Source organism: Phyllobates terribilis, unplaced genomic scaffold (genome assembly GCF_046119375.1).
Source record: "Phyllobates terribilis strain yellow unplaced genomic scaffold, ASM4611937v1 Scaffold_4__5_contigs__length_816908805, whole genome shotgun sequence".
NCBI lineage: Eukaryota > Metazoa > Chordata > Amphibia > Anura > Dendrobatidae > Phyllobates > Phyllobates terribilis.
The window spans coordinates 673,417,418-673,439,542 of NW_027362764.1; the positions used below are offsets into that span (position 1 = coordinate 673,417,418).

Sequence of the window (22,125 nt, forward strand, 5' to 3'; positions counted from 1 at the left end):
AAATTTTAATGACAAATGCAGAGTAATTATATTCTCCATAAAAAATACCCTTATATCTCCATTATCTGGATGATTTCATATTTGTCATAACCTTGTACCACCAAAAGATATTAAATTATGCAACTTTGCATGTAATACCCTTCTTAATTATACCATAGTACCTTATTATTATTTCTTCTTTATTAAAATGTGTGGAAAATAAGTATTGATCAAAAGTGATTATGTAATCAGGATCAAAAACACATTTTCCCCCTTAATACCAAAAATATTATTTTATAAAATTTATGTATATATCAGAACCCAATTAAAAATAATTATTCTTCTAGAAATATTGTGCATAAATTTCATATCGATGAGTAGCATAGATTTGACTAAAGAGAGGTGTGTACCTATTTAGGTAACCATTAAAAATAATATTATAATTATTCAAGAATATTATCATGTGGAAAATTATTCTAACTATAAATTTGCTTTGTAAACCATTTTGATGTGTGGTTGCCCTTATCCACTATTAGTTAAATCAAGAAATAATAATTATTAAAGAAATATAGAAATATATATATGTAGATAATACCTAATAATGTATTATAATTTCCTCAGAATTAAATATATTTTTGTACCTTCACATAAAGAAACATTTTTTTTTTTTAAACATACAAACATACGAGGCCTCTGTCACATCAATCACACTTAGCAGCTGCTGATTTACTCATCTGTCACCTTCACTCTGACATTCACAGATCTGTTCAACTCAAACATTCCACATATGAAGTTTTAGATATATATATAAATATATTTAACCCAAAATTGTTGTATCCCAATTTATTAGTGCGCATTGCCATATCAATTGAATATCTTTATATTTCTTTGAATATTCTCCAAGTACATATTATATAATATGAGAGTAAGTCACTGGAATTTCAGACACTTGAAAAACGTCTTGTCTTAGATTCTTTTTTCACTGGCTGCCCGGTCTTAAGTTACATCAGTTGAAAATAGAATGAATGGGATCCTATACTATTAGCTCAATGTTCAAAGGCCGCAGCTGTCACACGTCATGCTGTAAAGCTACTTTAATTTGCACGAACACTTCATGCACAGAAAATATTAGCAACACAAAAGAATTAATAAGTATTACATATATATTATAGTTCAACTAGATATATTGTTATTATTTTAAAATGTTATACACATAAAATCATGCAATTTTTTCACTTCCTGTGTGAATAAAGAAATAAATCCATTTTAGAGTTCTTTGATCAAATCCTGCTTTGGAATGAAAACTCTAAGGAAATATAAGAAAATAAAATTAAATATCAAATTCATACAGAAACAGAATTATTTAAATATCTTATACATATATTGGTTGGTTCTAATGTAATTCAAAATATTGCTACTTAAGTTTATATATATGAAGTTCTAATTTATTAATTAATATATATATATATATATTTTATAAACGTATATATAAATACAATTATACGCAATGTCTACTTAGACAAGTGTATATATATATATATATATATATGAACTATTAGAAACTATGTAACTACAATTTTACTGTAAGAGATTATAAATAAATATTGAGACATTGTATTACATTTTGAAACAACATTATAATTACAGTTTTTCCTTAGCCACTCCCTAAACCAAATCTTCTGTCTCTCTCAAATATCCCCAGGAACGCCCTATTTAGGAAAGACATTTTTCTATCCTTCAAAACCTCAGAGAACTGCCTGTTCTTCTGTCCACATTCCATGACGTCACAGTGAGTTGGTTGTCTCACCTGTCTCTGTCCATCAGTTTCAGCCATTTTCCTTTTTAGAGAATCACAGTTCTGACTGAGAATTAACTCATTCTGTGGAGAGATGGATCTTTGCACTGGCTGATATGGCTTATAACATATATGAAATCTTCTGCGTATTTGATAGAGTTCAGTATGGGGATGACTCAGTCTAGGAGAGTTTGATATTGGCTTTTGGTAATATTTTACCTTTCCTGGTTTTATAAATTTAGCTTGATTTATTTTATTTTCACGATTCTCATGTTTTCTAACAAAATCCAGCATCTGCGCACATTCAAATAATGAATTTTTTGTGATGCCATAACTTGGGAAACTGAATTTAGGAATTTGAATTTTTGTACAAAAGTTGTTATCATATGTTGTACTTTTCCATTTTTGATGAGAGCTTTGTACAACCGTTCAAATATGGACATGAATGTATATGTACATTCCTTCCTACCAATCCTTAGTTTCTGCAGATCTTCTATGTTGGGAAAATCCTTTGTGACACAATAAATCAAATATCTTAATCTGTCCGAATCATTTTCCCATCCATTAGGAGAGTCATTTTCACAGGGCATTAAATGTAAACGTCTGGACAATGTCACAGGAATCCATATTTTAAATAATTGATTCCTCTCCTCATTGGATAAATCAAACTTATCAGAGAAGCTCTCAAATGTCTCTGAATTTCTACAGGCATGGATTTTGACATCATATTTTGGCATGATTTTGTATAATTTCAGCAAATTTTTCCTCATTTTAATTTGGAGTTGAGCCTGAGTAATTCCAGAATTCTCTGATATTTTTAGTGGCTCTTGTACGTCCGTTCCTCCTACGTCACTCACGTCTCCTCCCACATCACCTAGTATGTCGGTTTCTCGTATGTCAGTCATGTCTCCTCCCATGTCAGGTTTCTGTATGTCCGTCTCTTGGTCAGACCCAAGGCCACCTTCAGTTACAGACACGTGTCATACTTCTTGTTCATTTTCCACATTACAGTCAGAATCAGTATCACCGTCTGACACTTCTACACTATTTTCCTGCTTAGAAATCTCTAACACAAGACTATGAAAAAAATCTACCTAATGTAGAATATTTCTCAATTTCTGTTTGTCTCTATTTACCAATTTAGAAGTTAACTGTAAATTCTGCAATTCACATTCTTTGTATAAACTGAGCCACAAAACTTCTATGTCATCTCCTACATTACCTTTGAAATTAATATTACTTTGTTTAGCAAAAGAAGAAATTATATCTATATTTTGCTTACCTTAAGATTCCTTGGCTTCTCTTTATCAGCACGTCCTGTCTTCAGTTCGTCTGATTCTTTTCCTGTGTGATTCTGTTCCTTGTTAGTACCTCTGCTTCCTGTCTTTCCTCAGTCTGTAGGTCCTTTCTGCTTCTCGTGACAAACTAGTGAATTTACTGACACGTGAACAACAGCTGTTCAGCTCGTCGGGACTCCCCCCTTGTTCACGGAAGAAATTTACTTACTTAATTTAAAAAACAAAAAAACAGGACTGGCTGGCTCACCATTGTAAAATAATACTCTTCCTGTATTATTTTTTTCTACTGAGGACTTCTCAAAGTATCAATATCACGATATTCTTATAAAAAAATGTATCTATTTATTCTTGGATTGTCCATTAAAAAGAATCAGATTGCAGCAGGTACATACAATAATTAGTTATAAAGTAATTGTCCATTTGTCCATAATTAGCTTAATTGTTGAGATTCACCCATATTTCCTTGGATCCTGGCTGGTAAATCATGTCTTTGTCCAGCATGTGTCCAGGCCTACTTGTCATCTGCTTCTCAGCATGAAGATTCTGTGTCTTGTGGGGTGGGCAGAGCAAGAGAGCCCCCTCTTTCTGTACCATGGGCTTTTATAGCCAGTCGTATGGACACCTGTTCTACATATGGTAGTGAACCAAAAATACACACACAAATAGCGCATGTCAATTAGACACGATGGCTGAGGCATAGAACTCAGAAAAATTATTATCGATTAACAATCCAAATGAATTTCCATAATTAACCATTTAACAGAGACCGCCTGGGAATGCCAGGTGCTGTAGGCTTTTGCTTTTTCCTTCCTTCCACCAGCAGGGGGCACTCTCTTCTATGCCTTTTTTCCATTCCCTTTCACAAGTGCACACATTCATTCTCTTTTCTTTTTTTCATTTGCTTTCTCTCTTGCGCTATTTCATCTCTGCAAAACACCAGCATCCTTCTGATCACCGTGGGCCTCCAGCATTGTTGCTTCTTTACTTTTAATACTAGGCTCCTTTTCACCAGGACCAGCGTCTCCCGCGTGGCTGGAGGCAACCACCGGTAACCCCAAGCAGAAGACCTTTGCAGGCAACACGACCCTCCCCCCTGAAGAGCAGCTCAAAGTCACTGGCAACCATCTCACCCTCTTCCTTCATTCACCCCTGGACATCTCGCTCCGCCCCCAAGTTACGGGTCCAGCTTGCTCTTTCTGTCACATTACCGCGATGAAGGGTTTAGCCTGCAGGAGACCCTGCGCCGAGCCATTTTTGAAGACACCTGATGCGGCGGGTGAATCACTGTTAAATAAACCACACCTGTAGGGACGGCACAGCCTTTGCATGGACCCCTCGGAGCCTGCCCCGTCACGGCCAGATTGGTCGCCACCAAGCGATTCTGAGAAAGGCTGGCCGGGTGATGGATCAAGAAGCGTCTACTGGCCATACCACCTTGGAAACGCCTGATCTCGTCTGATCTCGGAAGCAAAGCATGGCTGGGCTCGGACAGTTATTGGATGGGATACCTCCTGGGAACACCGGGTGCTGTAGAACATTTTGATGACGTTTTGCCCTACTGCCCAGCTCGGCTAGCCTTGCCGGACACCGACCTTAAGTAACTTAGATGATGGAAGCCCCAAGGCCTCTGAGCCAGTTGGCAGCTAAGTACGCTACCCCGCCGCCTTCACGCAGGCCTGACACCGAGCTTCTTGCCACGGCTAGGAGTGCTTATTGACTCCGCAGCTCGCCGTGTGGAAATGATGGCGTTAAAAGCACCCGGTGCCGTGAAGGGGCCAGGCTTTCAGCAGGTGCCCAGGGAAGGCTTTGGATGCCGACCGCCTAGCGGGGGCCAGCAGAAGTAACATGTTTCTCTGCAATGAAGCTTGTGTAACCAAGCCAGACGGCTGACAAAGAGCTTACCTCAGTTCAAGGAAGGCAAGGAAGGCAAGGAAGGTGTGGAAGGAATTGGGGAGGGGGGGGTGATTCCTGCTAGGGCCCTGAAATCATAAAACAGGCAGGAGAGTCTGACGCATGGTGACGGAGAGGTTGTAGGGGCAGATAGGGGGTGTTGTCACGTGCGAGCACGTGTGCATGCTGGCTTGTGTGTGAGAGTGCGCATCCTAGGTGTGGCGCGCTGCAGACAGTCAAAGGGATTGTTCCCTTTCAGTAAAAGTTAATCCCCGGCTGCAGGCTATTAGAAAGCAACTAACCGCGCTCTACTCACCCTACCCGGGTCTACCGGTGAGTCTCGCCTCTGCTCCCGGCCTGTGGCATTGGCCGTGAAGCTGACGTTCCGTCGACAGCACTGCAGCCGATCAGTGAGCTCAGCGGCTCTGAGTGGGGCGTTGTGTCTACAAGACCTTTTAAGGAAGCCAGCAAAAAAATTGAAGAGAAGGGAAAGCACAAAAGGACCTGGTCTTGCTGAGCACTGGGAAGGGCAGCCGGCAGGCAGACTTCAAAGTAGAAAAGGAGCAAGTGAGAAGCTTGTCTCTGCCTATGGCCACACTACCCTGAACAAGCCTGTTCTTGACCGATCTCAGAAGATAACCAGGGTCAGGCCTGGTTAGTACTTGGATGGGAGACCTCCTGGGAACACCGGGTGCTGTAGACCATTTTGATGACGTTTTGCCCTACTGCCCAGCTCGGCTAGCATGGAACGGCGCCTTGCCGGACACCGACCTTAAGTAACTTAGATGATGGAAGCCCCAAGGCCTCTGAGCCAGTTGGCAGCTAAGTACGCTACCCCGCCGCCTTCACGCAGGCATGACACCGAGCTCCTTGCCACGGCTAGGAGTGCTTATTGACTCCGCAGCTCGCCGTGTGGAAATGATGTCGTTAAAAGCACGCGGGGCCGTGAAGGGGCCAGGCTTTCAGCAGGTGCCCAGGGAAGGTTTTGGATGCCGGCCGCCTAGTGAGGGCCAGCAGAAGTAACATGTTTCTCTGCAAAGAAGCTTGTGTAACCAAGCCAGACGGCTGACAAAGAGCTAACCTCAGTGCAAGGAAGGTGCGGAAGGAATTGGTGAGGGGGGGGTGATTCCTGCTAGGGCCCTGAAATCATAAAACAGGCAGGAGAGTCTGACGCATGGTGACGGAGAGGTTGTAGGGGCAGATAGGGGGTGTTGTCACGTGCGAGCACGTGTGCATGCTGGCTTGTGTGTGAGAGTGCGATTCCTAGGTGTGGCGCGCTGCAGACAGTCAAAGAGATTGTTCCCTTTCATTAAAAGTTAATCCCCGGCTGCAGCCTATTAGAAAGCAACTAACCGCGCTCTACTCACCCTACCCGGGTCAACCAGTGAGTCTCGCCTCTGCTCCCGGCCTGTGGCATTGGCCGTGAAGCTGACGTTCCGTCGACAGCACTGCAGCCGATCAGTGAGCTCAGCGGCTCTGAGTGGGGCGTTGTGTCTACACCACCTTTTAAGGAAGCCAGCAAAAAAATTGAAGAGAAGGGAAAGCACAAAAGGACCTGGTCTTGCTGAGCACTGGAAAGGGCAGCCGGCAGCCAGACGTCAAAGTAGAAAAGCAGCAAGTGAGAGACTTAACTCTGCTTACGGCCACACGACCATGAACACACCTGATCTCGTCTGATCTTGGAAGCTAAGCAGGGTCAGGTCTGGTAAGTACTTGGATGAGAGAGCACCTGGGAATTCCAGGTGCTGTAGGCTTTTGCTCTTTCCTTCCTTCCACCAGCAGGGGGCACTCTCTTCTATCCCTTTTTTCCATTCCCTTTCACAAGTGCACACATTCATTCTCTTTTCTTTTTGTCATTTGCTTTCTCTCTTGCGCTATTTCATCTCTGCAAAATACCAGCATCCTTCTGATCACCGTGGGCCTCCAGCATTGTTGCTTCTTTACTTTTAATACTAGGCTCCTTTTCACCAGGATCAGCGTGTCCCGCGTGGCTGGAGGCAACCACCGGTAACCCCAAGCAGAAGACCTTTGCAGGCAACACGACCCTCCCCCCTGAAGAGCAGCTCAAAGTCACTGGCAACCATCTCACCCTCTTCCTTCATTCACCCCTGGACGTCTCGCTCCGCCCCCAAGTTACGGGTCCAGCTTGCTCTTTCTGTCACATTACCGCGATGAAGGGTTTAGCCTGCAGGAGACCCTGCGCCGATACATTTTTGAAGACACCTGATGCGGCGGGTGAATCACTGCTAAACAAACCACACCTGTAGGGACGGCACAGCCTTTGCATGGACCCTTCGGAGCCCGCCCCGTCACGGCCAGATTGCTCGCCACCAAGCGATCCTGAGAAAGACTGGCCGGGCGATGGATCGAGCAGTGTCTACTGGCCGTACCACCTTGGATAAGCCTGATCTCGTCTGATCTCGAAAGCAAAGCAGGGCTGGGCTCAGACAGTACTTGGATGGGAGAACTCCTGGGAACACCGGGTGCTGTAGACTATTTTGATGACGTTTTGCCCTACTGCCCAGCTCGGCTAGCATGGAACGGCGCCTTGCCAGACACCGACCTTAAGTAACTTAGATGATGGAAGCCCCAAGGCCTCTGAGCCAGTTGGCAGCTAAGTACGCTACCCCGCCGCCTTCTCGGAGGCCTGACACCGAGCTCCTTGCCACGGCTAGGAGTGCTTATTGACTCCGCAGTTCGCTGTGTGGAAATGATGGCGTTAAAAGCACTCGGGGCCGTGAAGGGGCCAGGCTTTCAGCAGGTGCCCAGGGAAGGATTTGGATGCCGGCCGCCTAGCGAGGGCCAGCAGAAGTAACATGTTTCTCTGCAAAGAAGCTTGTGTAACCAAGCCAGATGGCTGACAAAGAGCTAACCTCAGTGCAGGGAAGGCAAGGAAGGTGCGGAAGGAATTGGGGAGGGGGGGGGTGATTCCTGCTAGGGCCCTGAAATCATAAAACAGGCAGGAGAGTCTGACGCATGGTGACGGAGAGGATGTTGGGGCAGATAGGGGGTGTTGTCACGTGCGAGCACGTGTGCTTGCTGGCTTGTGTGTGAGAGTGCGCTTCCTAGGTGTGGCGCGCTGCAGACAGTCAAAGGGATTGTTCCCTTTCATTAAAAGTTAATCCCCGGCTGCAGGCTATTAGAAATCAACTAACCGCGCTCTGCTCACCCTACCCGGGTCTACCGGTGAGTCTCGCCTCTGCTCCCGGCCTGTGGTATTGGCCGTGAAGCTGACGTTCCGTCGACAGCGCTGCAGCCGATCAGTGAGCTCAGCGGCTCTGAGTGGGGCGTTGTGTCTACAAGACCTTTTAAGGAAGCCAGCAAAAAAATTGAAGAGAAGGGAAAGCACAAAAGGACCTGGTCTTGCTGAGCACTGGAAAGGGCAGCCGGCAGCCAGACGTCAGAGTAGAAAAGCAGCAAGTGAGAGGCTTGTCTCCGCCTACGGCCACACCACCCTGAACACGCCTGATCTCGTCTGATCTTGGAAGCTAAGCAGAGTTTGGCCTGGTTAGTACTTGGATGGGAGACCGCCTGGGAATACCAGGTGATGTAGGCTTTTGCTTTTTCCTTCCTTCCACCAGCAGGGGGCACTCTCTTCTATGCCTTTTTTCCATTCCCTTTCACAAGTGCACACATTCATTCTCTTTTCTTTTTTTCATTTGCTTTCTCTCTTGCGCTATTTCATCTCTGCAAAATACCATCATCCTTCTGATCACCGTGGGCCTCCAGCATTGTTGCTTCTTTACTTTTAATACTAGGCTCCTTTTCACCAGGACCGGCGTCTCCCGCGTGGCTGGAGGCAACCACCGGTAACCCCAAGCAGAAGACCTTTGCAGGCAACACGACCCTCCCCCCTGAAGAGCAGCTCAAAGTCACTGGCAACCATCTCACCCTCTTCCTTCATTCACCCCTGGACGTCTCGCTCCGCCCCAAGGTTACGGATCCAGCGTGCTCTTTCTGTCACATTACCGCAATGAAAGGTTTAGCCTGCAGGAGACCCTGCGCCGAGACATTTTTGAAGACACCTGATGCGGCGGGTGAATCACTGCTAAACAAACCACACCTTTAGGGACGGCACAGCCTTTGCATGGACTCTTCGGAGCCCGCCCCGTCACGGCCAGATTGCTCGCCACCAAGCGATCCTGAGAAAGGCTGGCCGGGCGATGGATCGAGCAGCGTCTACTGGCCATACCACCTTGGATACGCCCGATCTCTTCTGATCTCGGAAGCAAAGCAGTGCTGGGCTCAGACAGTACTTGGATGGGAGACCTCCTGGGAACACTGGGTGCTGTAGACCATTTTGATGACGTTTTGCCCTACTGCCCAGCTCGGCTAGCATGGAACGGCGCCTTGCCGGACACCGACCTTAAGTAACTTAGATGATGGAAGCCCCAAGGCCTCTGAGCCAGTTGGCAGCTAAGTACGCTACCCCGCCTCCTTCACGCAGGCCTGACTCCGAGCTCCTTGCCACGGCTAGGAGTGCTTATTGACTCCGCAGCTCGCCGTGTGGAAATGATGGCGTTAAAAGCACCCGGGGCCGTGAAGGGGCCAGGCTTTCAGCAGGTGCCCAGGGAAGGTTTTGGATGCCAGCCGCCTAGCGAGGGCCAGCAGAAGTAACATGTTTCTCTGCAAAGAAGCTTGTGTAACCAAGCCAGACGGCTGACAAAGAGCTAACCTCAGTGCAAGGAAGGAAAGGAAGGTGCGGAAGGAATTGGAGAGGGGGGGGTGATTCCTGCTAGGGCCCTGAAATCATAAAACAGGCAGGAGAGTCTGACGCATGGTGACGGAGAGGTTGTAGGGGCAGATAGGGGGTGTTGTCACGTGCGAGCACGTGTGCATGCTGGCTTGTGTGTGAGAGTGCGCTTCCTAGGTGTGGCGTGCTGCAGACAGTCAAAGGGATTGTTCCCTTTCATTAAAAGTTAATCCCCGGCTGCAGGCTATTAGAAAGCAACTAACCGCGCTCTACTCACCCTACCCGGGTCTACCGGTGAGTCTCGCCTCTGCTCCCGGCCTGTGGCATTGGCCGTGAAGCTGACGTTCCGTCGACAGCGCTGCAGCCGATCAGTGAGCTCAGCGGCTCTGAGTGGGGCGTTGTGTCTACAAGACATTTTAAGGAAGCCAGCAAAAAAATTGAAGAGAAGGGAAAGCACAAAAGGACCTGGTCTTGCTGAACACTGGAAAGGGCATCCGGCAGCCAGACTTCAAAGTAGAAAAGCAGCAAGTGAGAGGCTTGTGCCTGAGTACGGCTACACCACCCTGAACACATGTGATCTCAGAAGCAAAGCAGTGTCAGGCCTGGTTAGTACTTGGATTGGAGACTAGTGTTGAGCCACCCCCGTAGTGTTCGGGTTCAGTTCGGTTCGTCGAACACCGGGATGTTCGAGGAACTGTTCGTCGAACTGTTCGTCGAACACCTTAGAACACCGTCGAACACCGTTAAAACCAATGGCAGGCAAACAAAAACACATAGAAACACATAGAAAACACCTTCAAAGGTGTCCAAAAGCTGACAAACTGCTCAGAAGACGCTTTCTTTAAAAAAGCCGGCCGGCAATTCAGCAGCGGCATACACCGGTACCCGACAATTTAGACAAGAAGGAATAGAGCCTCACACATAGATTAGATACATAGAAACATGTCAGTCACATATATATGAAGTACAGTGACAGTGTTGCTTACTGTACTTGTCATTTAGTGTAAAGTATTTATTAAAAAATATAATAGTGTTTTCATGCACTGTCTCTTTAAAAAAGCCGGCCGGCAATTCAGCATCTGTACCCGACAATTTATAACAGACAGAATAGAGCTTCACACATAGATTAGATAGATAGAAACATGTCAGTCACATATATATGAAGTACAGTGATAGTGTTGGTTACTGTACTTGTCATTTAGTATTAAAATAAAGGATTTATTATTAAAAAAAATTGGCATGGGGTTCCCCTTAATTTTAGTCTCTAGCGGAGGTTAAGCAGACAGCTGGGGCAGATGTTTGAAGCCTGGGAAGGGGGTAATATCCACGGAGCTTCCCAGGCTACTAATATGAGCCCCCAGCTGAATACATAGCCTTTACTAGCTATTAAAATGGGGGACCCCCCCAAAAAAATGACGTGGGGGTCCCCCCTAATTTAATAGCTAGCAAAGGCTAGGCAGACAGCTGGGGGCTGATATTAATAGCCCAGGAAGGGAGCCATGAATATTGGCCCCCTCCCAGGCTAGAAACACCAGCCGTCAGCCGCCCCAGAAATGGCGCATTCATAGGATGCGCCAATTCTGGCACTTAGCCTCGCTCTTCCACGCTGCCCTGTAGCGGTGGCAGGGGGTAATAGGGCTGGGGTTGATGTCAGCTTATAATGCCAGCTGACATCAAGCCCAGGTTAGTAATGGAGAGGCGTCTATAAGACACCCCCATTACTAACCCCATAGTCAAAGTTAAAAGAAAACACAAACACCCAGAATAAAGTCCTTTAATTGAAATAAAGACACAATCCTTTATTGTTCTAAATTAAACCATACTTACCATCACGCCCATTCCAGCTGAAGCCAACGATCTCCTGCAATAAAAGAAAAATAATAAAGCAACATCATCCTTACCTTTCCATGGTTCCCACGACAGCTTCAGCTCTGCTACATCGAGATGACAGGCTGGACCGCAGCAGAACGCCGCCATCCAGCCTGTCATCCCGCAGACACTGAGAAGCGCAGGCTTGCTTGCGCTCTGCAGTGTCTGGCTGTGACGGCATAAAGATGAGACGAGTTCATGTCCAATGAACTCGGCGCACCTCATGCACGTCACTGACAGGGTGGGAAAATTCTCACGCTGAAGCGCTGAGTGCAGGAGAATTCTCCCACGCTGTCAGTGACGTGCATAAGGTGAGCTCATGTCCAATGAACTCAGCTCACCTGCACGTCACTGACAGCGTGGGAGAATTCTCCTGCACTCAGCGCTTCAGCGTGAGAATTCTCCCACGCTGAAGCGCTGAGTGCAGGAGAATTTTCCCACGCTGTCAGTGACGTGCATAAGGTGAGCTTATGTCCAATGAACTCAGCTCACCTCCTGCACGTCACTGACAGCGTGGGAGAATTCTCCTGCACTCAGCGCTTCAGTGTGAGAATTCTCCCACGCTGAAGCGCTGAGTGCAGGAGAATTTTCCCACGTTGTCAGTGACGTGCATGAGGTGAGCCGAGTTCATTGGACATTAACTCGGCTCATCTGGATGCCCTCACAGAGAGACACTGTGGAGCGCAAGCAAGCCTGCGCTTCTCAGTGTCTGCGGGATGACAGGCTGGATGGCAGCGTTCTGCTGCGGTCCAGCCTGTCATCTCGATGTAGCAGAGCTGAAGCTGTCATGGGAACCATGGAAAGGTAAGGATGATGTTGCTTTATTATTTTTCTTTTATTTCAGGAGATCTTTGGCTTCAGCTGGAATGGGCGTGACGGTAAGTATGGTTTAATTTAGAACAATAAAGAATTGTGTGTTTATTTCAATTAAAGGACTTTTTTCTGGGTGTTGTGGTTTTTTTAAATACTTTACTAGAAATTCATGGTGGTCATGTCTAATATTGGCGTGACCCCATGAATTTTGGGCTTAGGGCCAGCTGATAATGCCAAGCTGGCCCTAACCCCTTTATTACCCAGTGAGCCACCGCATCAGGGCCCTGGATGAGTTGGGTACAGCGCCAGAAGATGGCGCTTCTATGAACGCGCCATTTTCCGGGGTGGCTGCGGACTGCAATTTGCAGCGGGGGTGGCCCAGAAAGCTTGGGCCTCCCTGCGCTGCGGATTCCAGCCCCCAGCTGCATAGTTGTACCTGGCTGGACACAAAAACAGGGCGAAGCCCCACGTCAATTTTCTTTAAATTATTTCATGAAATAATTAAGAAAAAAAGGGCTTCCCTATATTGTTGTGTCCGGCCAGGTACAAATAGGCAGCTGGTGGTTGGGGGCAGCCCGTTCCTGCCTGCTGCACCTGACTGGACACAAATATAGTGCGAAGCCCCACGTCAATTTTTTTTTAATTATTTCATGAATTTCCTGAAATAATTTAAAAAAATTGAAGTGGGGCTTCGCACTATATTTGTGTCCAGCCAGGTACAGCAGGCAGGAACGGGCTGCCCCCAACCACCAGCTGCCTATTTGTACCTGGCCGGACACAACAATATAGAGAAGGCCTTTTTTTCTTAATTATTTCATGAATTTCATGAAATAATTAAAAAAAATTGAAGTGGGGCTTCGCACTATATTTGTGTCCAGCCAGGTACAGCAGGCAGGAACGGGCTGCCCCCAACCACCAGCTGCCTATTTGTACCTCTCCGGACACAACAACATAGGGAAGGCCTTTTTTTCATAATTATTTCATGAAATAATTTAAAGAAAATTGACGTGGGGCTTCGCCCTGTTTTTGTGTCCAGCCAGGTACAACTATGCAGCTGGGGGCTGGAATCCGCAGCGCAGGGAGGCCCAAGCTTTCTGGGCCACCCCCGCTGCAAATTGCAGTCCGCAGCCACCCCGGAAAATGGCGCGTTCATAGAAGCGCCATCTTCTGGCGCTGTACCCAACTCATCCAGGGCCCTGATGCGGTGGCTCACTGGGTAATAAAGGGGTTAGGGCCAGCTTGGCATTATCAGCTGGCCCTAAGCCCAAAATTCATGGGGTCACGCCAATATTAGACATGACCACCATGAATTTCTAGTAAAGTATTTAAAAAAAACACAACACCAAGAAAAAAGTCCTTTAATTGAAATAAACGCACAATTCTTTATTGTTCTAAATTAAACCATACTTACCATCACGCCCATTCCAGCTGAAGCCAACGATCTCCTGCAATAAAAGAAAAATAATAAACCAACCTCATCCTTACCTTTCCATGGTTCCCACGACAGCTTCAGCTCTGCTACATCGAGATGACAGGCTGGACCGCAGCAGAACGCCGCCATCCAGCCTGTCATCCCGCGGACACTGAGAAGAGCAGGCATGCTTGCGCTCCTCAGTGTCTCGCTGTGACGGCATCCAGATGAGCCGAGGTCATGTCCAATGAACTCGGCTCACCTCATGCACGTCACTGACAGCGTGGGAAAATTCTCACGCTGAAGTGCTGAGTGCAGGAGAATTCTCCCACGCTGTCAGTGACGTGCATGAGGTGAGCTCATGTCCAATGAACTCAGCTCACCTCATGCACCTCACTGACAGCGTGGGAAAATTCTCCTGCACTCAGCGCTTCAGCGTGAGAATTTTCCCACGCTGTCAGTGACGTGCATGAGGTGAGCCGAGTTCATTGGAAATGACCTCGGCTCATCTTTATGCCGTCACAGAGAGACAATGTGGAGCGCAAGCAAGCCTGCTCTTCTCAGTGTCTGCGGGATGACAGGCTGGATGGCGGCGTTCTGCTGCGGTCCAGCCTGTCATCTCGATGTAGCAGAGCTGAAGCTGTCGTGGGAACCATGGAAAGGTAAGGATGAGGTTGCTTTATTATTTTATTTTTATTACAGGAGATCGTTGGCTTCAGCTGGAATGGGCGTGACGGTAAGTATGGTTTAATTTAGAACAATAAAGAATTGTGTCTTTATTTCAATTAAAGGACTTTATTCTGGGTGTTTGTGTTTTCTTTTAACTTTGACTATGGGGTTAGTAATGGGGGTTTCTTATAGACACCTCTCCATTACTAACCTGGGCTTGATGTCAGCTGGCATTATAAGCTGACATCAACCCCAGCCCTATTACCCCCTGCCACCGCACCAGGGCAGCGTGGAAGAGCGAGGCTAAGTGCCAGAATTGGCGCATCCTATGAATGCGCCATTTCTGGGGCGGCTGACGGCTGGTGTTTCTAGCCTGGGAGGGGGCCAATATTCATGGCTCCCTTCCTGGGCTATTAATATCAGCCCCCAGCTGTCTGCCTAGCCTTTGCTAGCTATTAAATTAGGGGGGACCCCACGTCATTTTTTTGGGGGGGTCCCCCATTTTAATAGCTAGTAAAGGCTAGGTATTCAGCTGGGGGCTCATATTAGTAGCCTGGGAAGCTCCATGGGTATTACCCCCTTCCCAGGCTTCAAACATCTGCCCCAGCTGTCTGCTTAACCTCTGCTAGAGCCTAAAATTAAGGGGAACCCCACGCCAATTTTTTTAATAATAAATTCTTTATTTTAATACTAAATGACAAGTACAGTAACCAACACTATCACTGTACTTCATATATATGTGACTGACATGTTTCTATCTATCTAATCTATGTGTGAAGCTCTATTCTGTCTGTTATAAATTGTCGGGTACAGATGCTGAATTGCCGGCCGGCTTTCTTAAAGAGACGGTGCATGAAAACACTATTATTTTTTTTGATAAATCCTTTACACTAAATGACAAGTACAGTAATCAACACTGTCACTGTACTTCATATATATGTGACTGACATGTTTCTATCTATCTAATCTATGTGTGATTCTCTATTCCTTCTATTCTAAATTGTCGGGTACCGCTGCTGAATTGCCGGCCGGCTTTTTTAAAGAGACGGTGCATGAAAACACTATTATTTTTTTTTATAAATCCTTTACGCTAAATGACAAGTACAGTAAGCAACACTGTCACTGTACTTCATATATATGTGACTGACATGTTTCTATCTATCTAATCTATGTGTGAAGCTCTATTCTTTCGGTTCTAAATTGTCGGGTACTGGTGTGTGCCGCTGCTGAATTGCCGGCTTTTCATGTTTCACTGTTGGCACTGTTCCCATCGATTTGGGCAATCACTGTAATGCCACAACCACCATGGCTGTGGCATTACAGTGAGTGGCAGACAATCCCTGCATGATTGGTGCTCTAAATAGCACCAGACATGCAGGACACGCTTTTGGTAGGCACGAACAGTTATCGAACATAACCTCAAACAGCCGAATTTTTTGCAAATCGTTCGGGTTCGTCGAACAACTCGAACACCGCCCAAAACAGCTCGAATTTGAGATTGGCGAACAGTTCTAGTCGAACACCGCTCATCTCTATTGGAGACCACCTGGGAATACCAGGTGCTGTAGGCTTTTGCTTTTTCCTTCCTTCCACCAGCAGGGGGCACTCTCTTCTATGCCTTTTTTCCATTCCCTTTCACAAGTGCACACATTCATTCTCTTTTCTTTTTTTCATTTGCTTTCTCTCTTGCGCTATTTCATCTCTGCAAAATACCAGCATCCTTCTGATCATCGTGGGCCTCCAGCATTGTTGCTTATTTACTTTTAATACTAGGCTCCTTTTCACCAGGACCAGCGTCTCCCGGGTGGCTGGAGGCAACCACCGGTAACCCCAAGCAGAAGTCCTTTGCAGGCAACACGACCCTCCCCCCTGAAGAGCAGCTCAAAGTCACTGGCAACCATCTCACCCTCTTCCTTCATTCACCCCTGGACGTCTTGCTCCGCCCCCAAGTTACGGGTCCAGCTTGCTCTTTCTGTCACATTACCGCGATGAAGGGTTTAGCCTGCAGGAGACCCTGCGCCGAGACATTTTTGAAGACACCTGATGCGACCGGTGAATCACTGCTAAACAAACCACACCTGTAGGGACGGCACAGCCTTTGCATGGACCCTTCGGAGCCCGCCCCGTCACGGCCAGATTGCTCGCCACCAAGCGATCCTGAGAAAGACTGGCCGGGCGATGGATCAAACAGCGTCTACTGGCAATACCACCTTGGATACGCCCGATCTTGTCTGATCTCGAAAGCAAAGCAGGGCTGGGCTTGGACAGTACTTGGATGGGAGACCTCCTGGGAACTCCAGGTGCTGTAGACCATTTTGATGACGTTTTTACCTACTGCCCAGCTCGGCTAGCATGGAACGGCGCCTTGCCGGACACCGACCTTAAGTAACTTAGATGATGGAAGCCCCAAGACCTCTGAGCCAGTTGGCAGTTAAGTACGCTACCCTGCCGCCTTCACGCAGGCCTGACACCGAGCTCCTTGCCACGGCTAGGAGTGCTTATTGACTCCGCAGCTCGCCGTGTGGAAATGATGGCGTTAAAAGCACTCGGGGCCGTGAAGGGGCCAGGCTTTCAGCAGGTGCCCAGGGAAGGTTTTGGATGCCGGCCGCCTAGCGAGGGCCAGCAGAAATAACATGTTTCTCTGCAAAGAAGCTTGTGTAACCAAGCCAGACGGCTGACAAAGAGCTAACCTCAGTGCAAGGAAGGCAAGGAAGGTGCGGAAGGAATTGGGGAGGGGGGGTGATTCCTGCTAGGGCCCTGAAATCATTAAACAGGCAGGAGAGTCTGACGCATGGTGACGGAGAGGTTGTAGGGGCAGCTGGGGGGTGTTGTCACGTGCGAGCACGTGTGCATGCTGGCTTGTGTGTGAGAGTGCGCTTCCTAGGTGTGGCGCGCTGCAGACAGTCAAAGGGATTGTTCCCTTTCATTAAAAGTTAATCCCCGGCTGCAGGCTATTAGAAAGCAACTAACCGCGCTCTACTCACCCTACCCGGGTCTACCGGTGAGTCTCGCCTCTGCTCCCGGCCTGTGGCATTGGCCGTGAAGCTGATGTTCCGTCGACAGCGCTGCGGCCGATCAGTGAGCTCAGCGGCTCTGAGTGGGGCGTTGTGTCTACAAGACCTTTTAAGGAAGCCAGCAAAAAAATTGAAGAGAAGGGAAAGCACAAAATGACCTGGTCTTGCTGAGCACTGGAAAGGGCAGCCGGCAGGCAGACGTTAAAGTAGAAAAGCAGCAAGTGAGAGGCTTGCCTCTGCCTATGGCCACACCACCCTGAACACGCCCGATCTCATCTGATCTTGGAAGCTAAGCAGGGTTGGGCCTGGTTAGTACTTGGATGGGAGACTGTAAAATAATACTCTTCCTGTATTATTTTTTTCTACTGAGGACTTCTCAAAGTATTAATATCACGATATTCTTATAAAAAAATGTATCTATTTATTCTTGGATTGTCCATTAAAAAGAATCAGATTGCAGCAGGTACATACAATAATTATTTATAAAGTAATTGTCCATTTGTCCATAATTAGCTTAATTGTTGAGATTCACCCATCTTTCCTTGGATCCTGGCTGGTAAATCATGTCTTTGTCCAGCATGTGTCCAGGCCTAGATGTCATCTGCTTCTCAGCATGAAGATTCTGTGTCTTGTGGGGTGGGCAGAGCAAGAGAGCCCCCCCTTTCTGTACCATGGGCTTTTATAGCCAGTCGTATGGCACACCTGTTCTACATATGGTAGTGAACCAAAAATACACACACAACTAGCGCATGTCAACTAGACACGATGGCTGAGGCATAGAACTCAGAAAAATGATTATCGATTAACATTCCAAATGAATTTCCATAATTAACCATTTAACATTTCCCCCTTTTTTGAGAATAAAAGGACTTTAACTGAAATTTCTCAAAAGAAGATACATTCATCAATCATTTTTTCTTTCCTTCTTCCTTGGCAATATCATTAAATTTCCATAATAATAATAATAGTAATAATAGTATCAATATCGGATTATTGTTATATAATGATGTGAATTCATGTTATGGTAAGCCGCGACTAATATTCATTTAATATGTATAATTATACTTCCCTATATCTAAATTGAAGCAATCGCGGGTTCAATCGTCATCATCTGATGTCATCGGGTCGTCGTCTCGTCTTCTTCTTGGTTCTTTTATAACACAGTCTTTAGATGAAAACTCCTTTGAAATAAATTACAGCATGTAGATATTGTACAGTCCATAATTGTGTTCATTATTGTTCAGTCCATAAACTGTACTCTTTATTAGAAAGATCATGTGTGTCAGTTGATAAGAAAACAAAGTCCATGGATGAAATGTAGCTTTAATATCTGTGCAGTGTCACCTGGACTTACGTTGGATCGTCTTTGGAATCTTCCGTGTGTCCGCACTGGTCTCGTGTCACTTTTGGAACAGATGTGACGTCTTTGGTCAGTAAAGCAAGGGTTAACTTGACACTTTCCTGCTTTATATAGCACCATAAACAGTACTCAGTCCTTTATATACAGGACACATATGCCAGGTATTACCTGTTCACCAGCTTTCATTGAAGCGTTGCAGGTGATAAGAAACCAGTGGAACGTGATGAAACTTGAACACAACACAGTACATATAGGATCATCGTCCTCTGCCGTGCTGGTGATCAGTGGTGTGAATTGTATTGTATGTAATGGACACAGTCTATTATAACACTCAGCATTCACACCTGTTACCTTCTGAGACGTCCGGATATCAGTTGCTTCTTCTTGTAACTTTTGAGAATCTCTTTGATTTATAAAAATTAAAAGTCTTTATTAAGATAGAATTCATAATTGCGATGTCTTGATTGAAGTCTTCATTCCCTAATCTGATACCAAATCTGGCAGTTTTTCCTAACCTATAATATCACAGCGTACCATAGCAATCAGTAATATCCATCTAATTATTATCAAAATATTAAAATAAATTATGTTTGGAATAATAAACAATAATAGATAATAATTCATTATCAATCAAGTTCTCCATATGATAGAACATTTTTATGTCATAGGTGTAATTACCTTTTCCAACCCATAGGTGTCAGTGTATTTTGAAAAAACAAGTTTTTATATCTTTATTAAACCAATAATATCAAAGAATGTATACTCCTGAACCAAAATGAATAAATATATGAATGTATGAATGAATGAATGAATGAATAAATGAATGAATGAATTGTTGTGTTTACTCAGAAAATGTAAACATTTTTTTCCTTAGCAATATATATTTAATGAAGCAATACTCTTGTATTAGACACTACTTTATTAATTATTAATGTGTTTTCTCAATTGAGATATTGAACTCAAATAAAATCAAATGAGAATTAAAAAATGAAAAAACAGAAAAATAAGAAGTATAAAGTAAGAATAAAATTTTAAAAATGAAAAATAAAATTAAGAGTAAAAATAAGAATAAAAATAAAAATAAGGCCTTTAAATTTTAATGACAAAGGCAGAGTAATTATATTCTCCATAAAAAATACCCTTATATCTCCATTATCTGGATGATTTCATATTTGTCATAACCTTGTACCACCAAAAAATATTAAATTATGCAACTTTGCATGTAATACCCTTCTTAATTATACCATAGTACCTTATTATTATTTCTTCTTTATTAAAATGTGTGGAAAATAAGTATTGATCAAAAGTGATTATGTAATCAGGATCAAAAACACATTTTCCCCCTTAATACCAAAAATATTATTTTATAAAATTTATGTATATATCAGAACCAAATTAAAAATAATTATTCTTCTAGAAATATTGTGCATAAATTTCATATCGATGAGTAGCATAGATTTGACTAAAGAGAGGTGTGTACCTATTTAGGTAACCATTAAAAATAATATTATTGTTATTCAAGAATATTATCATGTGGAAAATTATTCTAAATATAAATTTGCTTTGTAAACCATTTTGATGTGTGGTTGCACTTATCCACTATTAGTTAAATCAAGAAATAATAATTATTAACGAAATATAGAAATATATATATATGTAGATAATACCTAATTATGTATTATAATTTCCTCAGAATTAAATATATTTTTGTACCTTCACATAAAGAAACATTTTTTTTTTCAAACATACAAACATAGGAGGCCTCTGTCACATCAATCACACTGCTGATTTACTCATCTGTCACCTTCACTCTGACATTCACAGATCTGTTCAACTCAAACATTCCACATATGAAGTTTTATATATATATATATATATATTTAACCCAAAATTGTTGTATCCCAATTTATTAATGCGCATTGCCATATCAATTGAATATCTTTATATTTCTTTGAATATTCCCCAAGTACATATTATATAATATGAGAGTAAGTCACTGGAATTTCAGACACTTGAAAAAACTCTTGTCTTAGATTCTTTTTTCACTGGCTGCCCAGTCTTAAGTTACATCAGTTGAAAATAGAATGAATGGGATACTATACTATTAGATCAAAGTTCAAAGGCCGCAGCTGTCACACGTCATGCTGTAAAGCTACTTTAATTTGCACGAACACTTCATGCACAGAAAATATTAGCAACACAAAAGAATTAATAAGTATTACATATATATTATAGTTCAACTAGATATATTGTTATTATTTTAAAATGTTATACACATAAAATCATGCAATTTTTTCACTTCCTGTGTGAATAAAGAAATAAATCCATTTTAGAGTTCTTTGATCAAATCCTGCTTTGGAATGAAAACTCTAAGGAAATATAAGAAAATAAAATTAAATATCAAATTCATACAGAAACAGATTTATTTAAATATCTTATACATATATTGGTTGGTTCTAATGTAATTCAAAATATTGCTACTTAAATTTATATATATGAAGTTCTAATTTATTAATTAATATATATTTATATATTTCATAAACGTATATATAAATACAATTATACGCAATCTCTACTTAGACAAGTGTATATATATATATATATATATATATATATATATATAAACTATTAGAAACTATGTAACTACAATTTTACTGTATAAGATTATAAATAAATATTGAGACATTGTATTACATTTTGATACAACATTATAATTACAGTTTTTCCTTAGCCACTCCCTAAACCAAATCTTCTGTCTCTCTCAAATATCTCCAGGAACGCCCTATTTAGGAAAGACATTTTTCTATCCTTCAAAACCTCAGAGAACTGCCTGTTCTTCTGTCCACATTCCATGACGTCACTGTGAGTTGGTCGTCTCACCTGTCTCTGTCCATCAGTTTCAGCCATTTTCCTTTTTAGAGAATCACAGTTCTGACTGAGAATTAACTCATTCTGTGGAGAGATGGATCTTTGCACTGGCTGATATGGCTTATAACATATATGAAATCTTCTGCGTATTTGATAGAGTTCACTATGGGGATGACTCAGTCTAGGAGAGTTTGATATTGGCTTTTGGTAAGATTTTACCTTTCCTGGTTTTATAAATTTAGCTTGATTTATTTTCTTTTCACGATTCTCATGTTTTCTAACAAAATCCAGCATCTGCGCACATTCAAATAATGAATTTTTTTGTGATGCCATAACTTGGGAAACTGAATTTAGGAATTTGAATTTTTGTACAAAAGTTGTTATCATATGTTGTACTTTTCCATTTTGATGAGAGCTTTGTACAACCGTTCAAATATGGACATGAATGTATATGTACATTCCTTCC

At 43.8% G+C, this 22,125-nt stretch overlaps 7 pseudogenes; all 7 read left to right on the forward strand.

The window, feature by feature from the left end:
• The first annotated feature begins 4,488 nt into the window (after positions 1 to 4,488).
• On the forward strand, positions 4,489 to 4,608 carry LOC141269667 (5S ribosomal RNA; annotated as a pseudogene).
• A 938-nt stretch (positions 4,609 to 5,546) lies between these two features.
• On the forward strand, positions 5,547 to 5,665 carry LOC141269092 (5S ribosomal RNA; annotated as a pseudogene).
• A 932-nt stretch (positions 5,666 to 6,597) lies between these two features.
• LOC141268730 (5S ribosomal RNA) lies at positions 6,598 to 6,716 on the forward strand (annotated as a pseudogene).
• A 621-nt stretch (positions 6,717 to 7,337) lies between these two features.
• On the forward strand, positions 7,338 to 7,457 carry LOC141270197 (5S ribosomal RNA; annotated as a pseudogene).
• A 942-nt stretch (positions 7,458 to 8,399) lies between these two features.
• LOC141267518 (5S ribosomal RNA) lies at positions 8,400 to 8,518 on the forward strand (annotated as a pseudogene).
• Positions 8,519 to 9,139: 621 nt separating this feature from the next.
• On the forward strand, positions 9,140 to 9,259 carry LOC141267778 (5S ribosomal RNA; annotated as a pseudogene).
• A 7,350-nt stretch (positions 9,260 to 16,609) lies between these two features.
• On the forward strand, positions 16,610 to 16,729 carry LOC141267955 (5S ribosomal RNA; annotated as a pseudogene).
• Positions 16,730 to 22,125: the final 5,396 nt, after the last annotated feature.